General features: G+C 44.1%; 1 protein-coding gene across 2 annotated transcripts in view; it reads left to right on the plus strand.

Moving 5' to 3' along the window:
• Nucleotides 1-1,118: 1,118 nt before the first annotated feature.
• Nucleotides 1,119-13,019, plus strand: part of MID2 (midline 2) — a 100,648-nt gene continuing 88,747 nt past the window's right edge. The window contains exon 1 of one of the 2 annotated variants that reach the window (XM_072626387.1): nt 1,119-1,306. The gene's annotated coding sequence lies outside the window, so the exon portion shown is untranslated. The remainder of the gene's footprint in view (nt 1,307-13,019) is intronic. The other variant, XM_072626386.1, reaches the window with a different exon arrangement.

Here is a 13,019-nt window from a genome sequence, read left to right on the forward strand (position 1 = left end):
GGGAACCTTGAATATCCCTACAACAATTCTTGGGAAGCTGTGAAGTCAGACCTGTACTATCCTTGGGATGCTGAAGAGGGAGGAAATCGAGTCCAGACTGGGAGGATTTTTTTTTCCCCTTTGCCTTGGAGAATCAGAGTTTGTAGGTGAGTGGATTGGCACATTTTATGATATGTGCTCATTGTTTCTTGGATGTTGACCACACTTTTTACCAATGTAATTAAACTGTTTAACCATGGCCTTGAGGTCTGAGTGACTGAAAGATGCTGTCTTTGGAAAGCACAGGTGTGGCATTGAGTAAGAATCAGGATTGAGGTGAGAAGTCCACTCCTAACAGTAAAGGATAGAGTGTTGGGTGATGGACAAAGGACTCATCCCAAGTACTGTGGTAGATGGGGAACGGCTGGTCACCGATTTAGGCTTAGATAGATTTAGATCTGGAAGGGACCTCAGAGGCAATCTATTTCAACTGCCTCCACATTCTTCTCCATTTTACAGGAAACTGAGACCCAAGGAGGTAGAGTGACTTGCATAAGTAGTGCCGGGTGGTATTTGAACTTGGGGGTGGCGGGGAGAGGTCCTCTGAGCCAGGGATCTTGGCTGTTATCAGCCTGTATTGGACACCTGTTACACCAGAATATCTAGCTGCACCTGCCCAGTTGTACCCATGGTAACAGCTCGGTTGGTTTCATGGTGGAAGACAGCGATTGCCCTTGTGTGACTCCGCTCCTTGTCCACCAGCTCGGCCCCGGGCCAACAGTCCACTCAGTACCATTCTCCCTTTGTGAAAAGATAACGACGGGGCTGGGTTGGGTTTCCTGCCATTCTTTGCCCCTGTCTGCGCAGTCCTTGATTTCTGTTTTGCTCCGGGGTGGTTTGCGTAGAGCGCCTTCGTCTGTGGACGTGGGTGGCCCTGGAGAGCTGGCCTTTCCTTGGGCAGACAACAAGTGTCGCCGGCTGTTGTGGTTGGTCTGTTTGCGTTGGGAACAGGCGGGGCGGCTGGGGATCAGGAGGAGGGAACGACAGAGTGGGGGGGGCGGGGGTGGATGGGGGGGACGGTGGAACAGGAAGGAGTTTGCACACATTTCTGCCTCCGTCCGCATTTCGCACGCTGCCGAGGCTGTCCAGGACTGTGTCTTTCCAAAGCCTGCAGAGGCGCGCGCGCGCACGCACGCTCTCCTCCGCCCTCCCCCGGGCCGGGGCGCGCGCACAGACACCCGCACGCTCCCTCTCCCTCCACCCGGCTCAGTGGGTCTCTTCTTTCAAGATGACAGGACGGAGGAGGCCAGGCTGCTGGAATCAGCTGGTACGTAGGGGAGCGCCCTGGCCGGCCGGGCCTGAGCCCGCGGCTGCCCGCCGCTCTCAGTCGCTGGGTCCCTGCCCAGCTGCCGGGCTGCTCTCGGCGCTTTGCGGCGGCTCTGCGCTGCCCGGCTGCTCTCCGCGCCCTGGCTCGCCCTGGGCTGGCGGAGCGCTCCCGCTCCTGCTCTGGCTCCTGGCAGGGAAGGAAGCGAGCTAGGGGCGCCCGGGGAATGGGCAAAGGGGGGAAGGCAAGGAGAGGCGCTGGAGCGCCTGCAGGTGAGCCCCGTGGGTGGGCGGCCGGCCGGCCGGCTGGGAAGGCGCTCTGGCCCGCCTGGAGACAGGGGCACCCTTGCCCAACTTCGCCCCGATGGGCGGCGGCGGCGGCGGCGGGAGCTTTGGCCGTGGCGGCAGCCGGGCGAGTCAGAGGGAAGGGTAGGGAAGGAGGCCAGCGTGCGCCCGGCGTGCCCGCTTGTGCCCGGCTCCTGCTTCCATTCCTTAGGGTGGCCAACGCGGCCGGCAGAGGGCACGCCCCCTCGGGGCTTGCTTGGGCGCGTTCGCCTTGACGTTCCCCCCTCACTCTTCCGCCTAGTCCTACCCCGCACCTTGTCCTGCCGGCCGCTCTGCCTGTCCTGCCGTCCCGGCCCTGCCCTGCCCTGCCCATCCCAGCATCAGGCGATGGCGCACTGGCTGGGGGAGGAAGGGGGGGTTAGGGGGGCGGCCCGGGGAAGGGGGGCGCTCTGTGGCTGGCCAGGAAGGGGACCTTGAAGATGGCAGGGTGGAAGGGGGGGCGGGAGTGGCTGGGCCTGGCCCTTTGGGCCTGGCCACTTGAGCCCTTCCTTCTCTATTTCCCGCGGATGGCCCTCTGTGAGACTGAAGTTTTTGCTCTTCCACTCACCCAGAGTTTTCCCCTCTCCACCTAGCCCATTTATCCTTTCCCTCCCATTCTACCTTCTCTTTTCAGTGTCTTTCCTTGGTTCATGTGTGGATGGGTGTATTTGTGAGGAGGAAGGTGTGTGTGTTGGGGGGGTGGGGGGAAGATCTATATGAAAGCAGTGGGATTATGTATGTATGTATGTATGTATGCATGCATGCATGCATGCATGCATTCTATTGGCTCTTATTCCAATGGTGACCCAGCTGAGCTGAGAAGACTACCTATTCCACCTTTTCCTCTACCCAGTGTTCCCCTATGGAGGAGGGGTGACTGGCCCAGGGAGGGTTCTTTTATGGCTTTGTCCCTCTGCCGGGGGCTGAGTGTGGGTAGGGGTGAGGGGGGGGTAGGAGCAGTGTCTTTCCTGCAGCTGGTGATTTCAGCCTTCAAGCTTCCTTTCCCTCTCCCACCCTAAGCCTCTGCTGCCCGATTCCTTAGCAAATTTTCAAAGGGGATCAGCAGTTATTGGCTCCTCCATGACTCACAGGCTGACCAATTAGTTTATTAGAAAAATATGATGTAAAGTGCCCCCGATTTGTTACCTGGAGTCTGTTTTCCAGGTTGTCATTCAGGTCTGAAAGGTGAGAAAATAAGAGATTTCATCCCAGTTGGGATGCCATTTTTGCTTTGTGACCTCGGGGCAGTTGTTGAGACCTTTCTTTTCTAGGATACCCATTTATATAGTGGGATAATCATTTTTGCCCCAATATTGTGAAATTTAACTTTATTCTTGAAGAAACAGTCTGCTTCAAAGGACAGAAAATTGGGTTTCCACTCAGGATCCTTAATCTCAAACTGAAAGGGGCCTCAGGGCTCATCTCCAATATCCCTTTCATTTTACAACTGAGACCCAAATCGATGAAGTGACTTGCTCAAGGTCTTAAATAGCATCACAGGTATGATTTGAATATAAGTATTCTGACTCCAGAATTAGTGTATCGATTCCTTCACAAGATGGAGGACCTGGGATTAAATTCTTACTCTAATGCTTTATTACCTGTGTGACCTTGGTCCAGTCCCTTCCCCTGCCTAGGTTTCAGTTTCTCCCTCTGTAAAATGAGGCATTTGAACTCAACAGCCTCTGAGGTCGTTCCATGTTTGGACTCTTCCACTCACCCAGAGTTTTCCCCTCTCCACCTAGCCCATTGATCCTTTCCCTCCCATTCTACTCTTCTTTTGAGTGTCTTTCCTTGGTTTGTGTGTGGATGGGTGTATTTGTGAGGTGGAAGGTGTGTGTGTTGGGGGAGGGAGGAAGAGATCGGTATGAAAGCTGTGTGATTATGTATATATGTATGAATGCATAGTTCCAAGGACTCTCTGGGTCACCTTGGACAGGTCACTTCATCTTCCCTGGGCCTCAGCTTCCTCCTCTGTAAAATGAGAGGGTTACACTTGTTGGCCTCTGAGGTCCCTCGCAGCCTCTGGAGCTAGAACTCTGAGTCCAGAGCCAGTTCTGTACATAGGGAAAGAAAGCTGGTTATATAATGAGTAAAGCCGGGACATTGGCAAGATAAAAACCTTCACTTGCTGTTATTGGTCTTCTAGATGCCAAATTTACTCGTTACCTTGTTTTTGTTACAAGCCTGATTTTCTTCAAGCTAACAGAAGGGGTGGGGGGAAGCAGGACTCAGGAACCTTAGGATTCATTCTGGTGAATGCTAATCAGTTTCAGTCATAGCCTAAATGATTTTAAGGTGCTCTACCATGGCTTATCTGAGTCAGTCATTTGGAAATAGAGCCTCACCCATTTTGAACCTATGTGGGGGCAGCTACCTCATTTGTATTGGAAAGCAACATAAGTAGTTTTTGGCATGCACATTTTAGGCATCTTTAGCATGTCGTTATAATGAGTCACAACATTTATTGAGCCTCAAACTGATCCATCTGCTGCCACGGTCTTGGGGTTTGTTGGTGTTGGGGTGGAGTGGGTATTTGTCTTATCTACTCTGGACAGCAGAGGCTGGGAATGGGAAAGGGAGAGGACAGTGGCTCTTGTAGTTAGTTGTTCTTCTGGCTGGGTTCCTCATATAAGTCTTGCCTCGGGCCTATGTATCACACGAGTCCACCTCTGGAAAGTCCTGATACTAAGAGTGACTCAGTTGCTTCGTTAATATGAGCAGTGTAAATTGATTTAGATGAAATTGGTTTAGTGAAGCCTTCCTCGGAGTACACGGAGCTTGTCCCAACTTGCAGGTCCTAAAGCACTGCCAGTGGAGTTTGTTAATTGCATCAAAGAATCACCCTGGGTACTGAGCAGGTCCACTCCTCCCTCAAAATCTGCTGACATCAAAACCATCAAGGCAGGGAAGGAAAATGAGGGGTTGGACTCGATGGTCCAGTTTGCAATCCCCTGTTTGGGAGCACCACTGACAAGCCGGAAGTGTTCTGACCTTACCACACGATGGCTCTCTGTGGTATGCAGGGCTGCTGTTGGATCTTATCCCTTCTGTCCCATTGACGGGAACCCAAGTGCAAACCCACTTAGGGTCAGGGCTGAGACAAAGGTCTGCCCTTAACTCCTTTAAACTTCTTAGTCACCTCTCCTGAATGTATAGAATATCGGTATGCCCTGGAACATTTGTATATGTCATTCAATACTCTGGGCGGCTAGTGAGGGTCAAGTCGAAGTTGCTAATATCTTCCTTAATCTGAAAGGTAGTATTTGCCAAGGACCCAACTGCTCTGGATGCCTAGGGACTCCACCCTATCAAGATATGGGTTGTAACATGTTCTTAGGATACATCATGGTTCAGTAGAGTTCAAAGCTGTTTACTTTTTGCCAAGTGAAAATTTGGTACCATGGTGAGGTTGGCTCATCAGTCATCCAAATGGCCCTGCTATTTCTACTTTGAGTCTCTTAAGGCAGTGATTAGTCTCATCCCTGGTCATTGGGTAGAGAGATATCTAGCTCAGTTTTTTTTTCTAACTGGGGGGTATCCTTGATTTCTGTGTTTATGCTGGAAAACCTGCTAGTCCTTCGCAAAATAATGCCAGCTCTTCTTGGTTTTGAAATTGTTCGGTAAACGGTGGCTGCTACTGTTGCTCTTTTCCAGGGAGCAATACATTTTTCTCTAACATCCTGAAATAGAACCCTGCTCAAGGTTTCCTTTGGAAATATATATGGGAGATCTATAGCTTATAATCCAAGCTCTTCTACAGCAGCCTAGTGGCTATTTCTAAACCCCCCCTCCCCCAGTCTCCTTCTTCCTCTCCCTCCCTCTCTCTCCCTTCTTCTCTCTCTCTCCTTCCCTCACTCCCCCTTCTTTCTCTTCTGTCTCTCTCTCTCCTTCCCTCCCTCTCCCTTTCTCTCTCTCCCTCTTCTTTCTCTTCATTATCAGTCAATGTAACTTGATTTGAAAAAAGTGCATATTAAATTTAATATCGTAGTGACAAAGTTCCCATCTTTATTCCCTTCTCAACTTTTTTGTTTTCTTCTGTATACCTTCTAATTGTTTTATTGATGCTCTTTTCTTATTCCTTTCTCATATTTTCATCAAGGATATGAGAGTATTCTTGTAAGAATTTGATAAAGATCAAGGAAATAGACCTATGAGAAAACTGATATTGAAAGTCTTTAGATTGCCTTTTTTCAGTAGTAGTCAAATTTGTGATTTTTTTCCCAATTGTTTGATGTTCTCCTTTTAAGATGCCTTTTGTTGCCTCTAGTTGATACTAATCATCTCATTAATTTTCTTTGCTGGTTCTCTGGGGTTTTCTAAGCGTACAATTATGTTGTCTGCAAATGGGTATAATTTTGCCTCTCTTTTGCCATTGTTTATGCCTTCGATTTTCTCTCATTTTATTGCTATAAGTTAATATTTATAGAACCATGTTATATAATACTGGGGAAAGGGAGTATTCTTATTTTACCTGTTTGTTCCAGGAAAACTTCTAGTGGTTCTCCATCTTACTTATAGGATCAATATAAACTTCTGTTTAACATTCAGTGCCCTTCATAACATGGCTACTTCTACATTTCCATTCTTCTTACACTTTACTCCCCTCCATGTTTTCTATGATCATGCTAAGCTGTTATCCTGGTTGTTCCTTACACCTGATATTCCATGTCTTTGCAATAGTTTTCTTCCCGTCTGCCTTATAGTTTTCCTGACTTTCTTCAGGATTCATTTCAAAACCCACCTTCTGCACCAGAAACTTCTCTCCTGCCCCCTATGCCTTCTCCTTTCAAATAATCATTCTCTCTCTCTCTCTCTCTCTCTCTCTCTCTCTCTCTCTCTCTCTCTCTCTCTCTCTCTCTCTTTTTCCCTCCCTCTCCCTCTCCCCCTCTCTCTATTTTGTACGTGCTTAGTTTACATTTCGGCTCCCTTATTAGACTAGAGCTCCCTGAGGGCAGGCATTGTGCTTTTGCCATTCTTTGTATTCCCAGTGTTTGACAAGACTCCTGGCACATAGCAAATACTTCATAAATGCTTATTGACTGACCCACTCTTGATTTTAAATATATGCTTTTGATGATAATTAAATATGGCTTCGTCTATACTCACATTTTTCCCTCTTTAGGTTGGTTTTGAACCTATGATTTCATCAATGTAGGGAGCTTTTCTGGCATGGATTCTCCCTCAGCCAGTTCACACGGGCAACTCACCAGTAACTAACTGTCTTAGGGAGGAACTGAGAGGCTCTAAGTAAGTTGCCCAGGATCCCACAGTCAGTATGTTCCAGAGCCAAGTCTTACACTCAATCTTTCTGTCCCCAAGGCTAGCTCTCTGTCTTCTCTACCAGGATGCTTCTCCATGTCTCAGATTTTTAAGATTTTTAACACAAACAAGCCCTGAATTTTGTCAAAGGCTTTTTATTGCTTCTATTGAAATAATCATATACATTTTGTTTTATAGGGTTAATTATGTTAGTTGTTTTCCTAATGGCAAACCATTCTTTCATCCCTGGTGTGAATCCAAGTTAGTCACAGTAAATTCTTTTTTGGATACAATTCTGTAGTCTCCTTGTGAGGATTTTATTTAAAACTGTTGCATCGTTGTTCTTTCGTGAGATTTGTCTGTTTGGTCTCTCTCTCTCTCTCTCTCTCTCTCTCTCTCTCTCTCTCTCTCTCTCTCTCTCTCTCTCTCTGTCTCTGTCTGTCTGTCTGTCTCTCTCTCTCTCTCTCTCTCTCTCTCTCTCTCTCTCTGTCTCTCTCTCTCTCTCTCTCTCTCTCTGTCTCTCTCTCTCTGTCTCTCTCTCTCTCCTTCCCTCTCTCCCTCTCTTTGCTTTATCTCATCTTAATATGGGGATTGAAACTATATTTGTTTCATAAAAGAAGTTTGCTAGCGTGCTTTTTTTTTGTTTTGGAGTCATTTTGGTAGCATGGATATTAGTTGCTTTTCCAGTGCTTGTTAGAATTCATTTGTTAATCCATCTGGACTGGGAGTTGTTTTCTTTGGCAATTCATTTGTGGTTTGCTCAATTTCTTTTTCCAAGATTGGGTTGTTCAAGACCTCTGTTTCTTGTTTTGTTAGTCTGGATATTTTATATTTTTGGAGATTTTAATCAATTTCCTTTGAATTCCCAGTTTTGCTGACATCTCATTGTCTGTTGTAATTTTTGATAATGGGTTTTATTTCATTTCTGTTTAAATGTGAATTCATCTTTTCAGTTTTTTTGGTTTGGTAATTGGATTTTCTTCTCTTCCATGCCATCAAGTTGGCTAATATTAATCAGTTTTGTTTGTTTTCAACAGAATCAGCTCTTGGCTTTTCTGATAAGTTCTGTGGTCTCTATTTTTAAGTTTTTCTATTCTCTGACTTTCAAGATTTCTTTTGTGTATGTTTAAAGATCTTTTAAGTTACATTATCATTTCACTGATCTTTTTTCTGTTTTGTTAACATAAGTTTTCAGAGGGAAATTTTCCTAAAAGTTTTGGTTCCTTGTTTCACTTTATTGTTGTTAACATAATTACTTATTGTTTCTTTGACTCAGTCATTCAGGATGACATTACTGTGTCTTCATTTACATCTGCATTTTTTCTTTTATTTCCTTTATTCATTATAAATTTCATTGTAGCAATCTATAAAGCATCCATAAGTTTATTATTTCTTCCTCTTTACATATGTTTATGGTTCCTTTATGTTCTAGCATGTGATGACTTTTTGTAAAGGTACTGTAGCATAATGAGAAATATGAATATATTCTTTAATATTACTTGCAGAAGTCACCATAGACCAGCCAAAACTGGTCAATATCTTTCTATTTTCCTTCTCTCTTATATTTCTGTTGGATTTATCTTACTCTGAGAGGAATACTAAAATATCTTGCTATTATTTTGTTATTATTAAATTCTTCTTGCCTTTTGCCACCTAGCTTTGAGAACATAGTTGCTATGTGATTTGGTGCCCATCCATTGAATACTGCTCATTTCTCACTGTCTTTGGTGCCTTTACGTGGAATGCAGTTTTGTCACTTTTCTGTTTTGACTATCAATTTTTAGTTTCTTTAAGATTGTGATGCTAATCCTTGCTTTCTTAGAGTTGCCTGAGGCACAACAAATTTTTTTTTGCATCTCCTTATTTTCATACCCCTGTGTGTTTAAGATGAGTTTTTTCTATATAGCAAATTGTTAGATTTTTTTTTTTTTGTATTTTGATGTTCATTTTCTTTGAAGAATTTAACCTATTTACATTTGAGGTTCCAATTCAGTTTGTATTTTCTTTCATCAACTATTTATACGAATATGTACATCTATATATTCTATATGGGATACCATCGGACTTATGATTTCATTGGCATAGGGACCTCCTCAGTGAGGAGACTCCCTCTACCAATGCAGATAGAGTTGTCTAGAGCACTGAGAGGTTAAGTGACCAGGGCCATACAGCCAGAATGTGTCAGAGTCCAGACTTGAGCTCAGGTCTTCCTTAGTCTGAGGCCAGCTCTCCATTTTTTTATACCAAACTACTTAAATGCATATTATGTATACATAATATAAATGTGTTGCCTATTATGTTTGTTTTGCTACTGCAGACCTAAACCCAATCTTCCCTCCCAGTTCCTTGCCCAGTCCCAAACTCTTTGGGTTTCCTTTTATCATTGTTCTCCCTTGCTCTTGTTTAAGCTTTCTTTTTTCCAACTCAGGTAAGAATATGATACCTAATCATCCTTCCCACCACTTCCATTTTTCTGTGTCAGTGTTATTAATTTATAATGCAATGCCCCTTTCCAAGAAGTGCTCTCTTCCTCCTGCCCCCCTTCTTACCCCTCATTACTTCTAGGATTCTCTATTCTAAGAGTTTTTAACTTTTCTTTGTTTCAAGGGTCTCTGAGGGTCTGGTGAAGCCAGTAGATCCTTTCTCAGAATTATATTTTTAAGGAACTGAATGCTAAATTTTAATTAGAAAATAAAGATGTAATTTCCCCCCTTATTCAAGTTTCTGGACCTCCTGAAATCTATCCATAGATTGGGTTAAGAAACCCTACTCAACTCTATTCTAGGATAAGTTGCTAGGAATTCTAATTCTTAATGGAAGTAGGATACAGTGGCAAGTGTTCCATGAGGCTAGTCTTGAGTGGGGAGAGCGGAGAGCTCTAACTGTTCTTTCCCTCCTCACTTAGTCTTTTTGATATCATACCTCCTTCCCTTTGAACCTCTAAAACCCTGTTCTTCCCTCTCTGGGTCATGCCTCCCTAAATACCCAACTACTTTCTCCCCCTTATCCCCAACCCCCAGTGGGAATTTGCACGGAGTGTTTATAACCACATGTTGTATAAGCTGATGGGGTCCAACTCCCACCCTCCCAAGTAGGATTCATTATGAGTCGCTTGTCTCACTCTCTGGTTTATGAGGGACTGACTCCATGCTGCTCCTTCTCTGTTCACCATACTCAATTTCCACTGTATTCTGTTACCCCACCAATGTTCCATCCCTGTTATCCCACCCACCACTCCTAATGGCAGGGAGAGAAACGGAAATCCTCCTGTCTATTTCTTGAGTGATGACCACTCATTATTACCATCCCCCCCTTCATTCTCTCCTCTTCCTGGCTGAGATACATTCCTCTTTTTTCCCTTCCACCTATAATATTGATTTATTAATGAGGGGCTGAGAATTTTTCCCCTGAAATATTAATACACTCTGTCTACCTAGCCTCTCGATTTTTCCTGTTACATGTTTTGTTCCTTAGCTTAACATTTTCTTTTTTTTATTTTGAACTTAGCAAATATCAACAAGCAGCCATTTCAATAAACAGGGAACAGAAAAGAAGAATGTATATGAAATTGTGAACTTCTTTTAGGTAAAGTTTTTTACATTTAACATGGTAGTAACAAAACTGCCCTGTGTCTTCTTATGAACTCCCTTCTGTTCTCTTTGTATTTTTTCGGTTCATTAATGCCCTTTTCTTCCTTTTATTTTTGTTGTTTAAATTTAGTGTTTTATTTTCCCCCACTTAGATGTAAAAACCTTCTTTTTGAATCTCTGTAACAGCTCACCAACCCTCATTACCTCCCCCTCCCCTAACAGAAACCCTCCTTTTGCAACAAATACATCCAACGACAAGAATGAGCACTTCAGCAATGACTGAAAATGTACATCGTAGTCTGTGTCTCAGTCTGTCACCTTTCTTCCAAGAAAGAGTCAGAAACAGGCTTTGTCATTATTTTTCCCAAGTCGGAATTGGCCGCTGCTTTGATCAATGTTCCACACTCTTGCAGAGTTGTTTTCTTTTACATTATTTTGATCATCAAGTAAATTGTTCTTTATTCTACTCATTTTACTTAGCTACAGCTCATACACATCTTCTCTCAATCCATTATATTCTTTTCTTTTCATGAAATGATACCCCATTACATTCACAGATCATCATTTGTTCTACCATTCCTCAGTCGGGTGCACTCCCTTTGTTTTCAGTTCCTTGCTACAACACGTATGATGCTGTACGTATTTTTGGGTACCTGTGGGACCTTTGTGTCTTGTCTTTTATCTCCTTTGGCATATATGCCTAGCAGTGGACCAGTTTAGTGACTTTGGGGATAGAATTACAAATTGCTTCCCAAATGGCTGGAGCGATTCTTAACTTCACCAACAGTGGATTCTTGTGTCTGTCCTCCCACAGCCCCTCCAACAATTGACATTTTCCTCTTTTGTCATTGTGGCCGATCTGATGGGGAGTGATAGAACCTTGGTTGTTTTCATTTGTATTTCTCTTGGAGCATTTTTCATGTGATTGAGTTGGCATTTCTTCATTTGGAAAATTCCTCTACTTATTTTTGACCATTTATTTGTTAGAAAATAGATTTTTGTTTTACTTTGAAGAAATTTTCTATGTGGTTTAGATATCAGACCCTTATCAGAGAAGTTTTTCTCTTTTTTCTCTGATTTTATTCTTCATTGGATTATAGTTTTAGAATTGTAAGGGACCATAAAGGTTATTAAGTCCAACTTTCTCATTTTATGGATGAGGAAACTGAAGTGCAGAGAGTTTGACTTGCCCAGGGTCCCACAATCATTAAGTGTCTGGTAGAATCTGAACTCAGGATTTCTGTTTATAGGTCCATCACTCTACCATACCATAGCAAGAGCCTTGTCACTAGCCTGGCCCCTGAGGGCCGGTCCCTCAGGACACTACTGAGGGGGTGCTCCAAGAATGCTGTAAGCTGAAACCTCTTAACCACCTTTGTGTCCTTTCTTCTACTGATTGCCCATTTTCTTCCTGTGCTGTTTTTATTACTTTTAACCAGTGGTCAGTTTCTGATCTCTCTCTCTCTCTCTCTCTCTCTCTCTCTCTCTCTCTCTCTCACACACACACACACACACACTTTCTTGTTTCTCAGGTCCATCTCTGTATTACTCCCTCTTTTCCTTCTTAAGACTCTAGGGTGAGTGGTCCGATTTACTGTTGGAACAGAGAAGGAAATCTAGAATCCATGGGTGTACCCTGGAGTGATGGGACCTCCACTCTTCCCTGAACAGGGACAACCCTTACCCCCAAACTAAAAGTTGACTTCAAAGGCCAGGTGCTTTAAATCACAGTAACCATGAGGGTCATAGGGTAGTATATGTGGAGCACTCTAAAGGTTAGGTGGGTGAATTGGGTTTTGGTTACTTTTTTCTGCAAGAATTACCTTGAGGAGGGTTTTCTCACTATTTTCTTGTTCTTGATGAGCCTTCTAAGTTGTGAGGTTCTTTATACTAGTTGGCGTTGTGGGTGGAAGTTTCCCTTAGGAAACCATCTTCTTACAATAATCACTTCTCATGACTGCTAGGGCAAGATGACCCAGTGTGCCATGAAACTTCTTGCCCTTTCATCATATCATGTAACCAGCTCTCTTAACACCTTTATTTGCATAAAACTCATAAGCCATCCTTCCATAGCCCAAAGACTAATGGACTCCATTAGTGGAGAGCTGGTCCAAACCACAAATCTGATAGATGACAGAACTGGGATACAGAGGGGTTCAGTGATTTGTTCAAGGATGAGGAGAACAGAGCTGGGATTCAACCCGCTTCTTTTCACTCCAAATCCAGCCCTCTTTCCACTGTACTGTACCACATTCCATGTGGCTGTAACTTTCTTTCATCTCTGGCTTCATTTATAGTGCAAATGTCAATATTGACATGACTCAGTTCCTCCAAAAGTATGTTGACTCACCGATGGTTGAACAAAGATTGCACAGTTAGAGCACCAACAGTTAGGTTACTGTTGATTGACTTTTGAAAAGTTTAGCCCACTGCCACCATCACTGTGGAACCAGAAGGGGACCACCCAAGACTGAGAACCATTTGTGGCTTGCCCAGCTAAAGAATTCCTCACCTGGTGGCCAGCCAGCTGGTGACAAGCCT

Source organism: Notamacropus eugenii, chromosome X (genome assembly GCF_028372415.1).
Source record: "Notamacropus eugenii isolate mMacEug1 chromosome X, mMacEug1.pri_v2, whole genome shotgun sequence".
In the NCBI taxonomy this organism is placed as follows: domain Eukaryota; kingdom Metazoa; phylum Chordata; class Mammalia; order Diprotodontia; family Macropodidae; genus Notamacropus; species Notamacropus eugenii.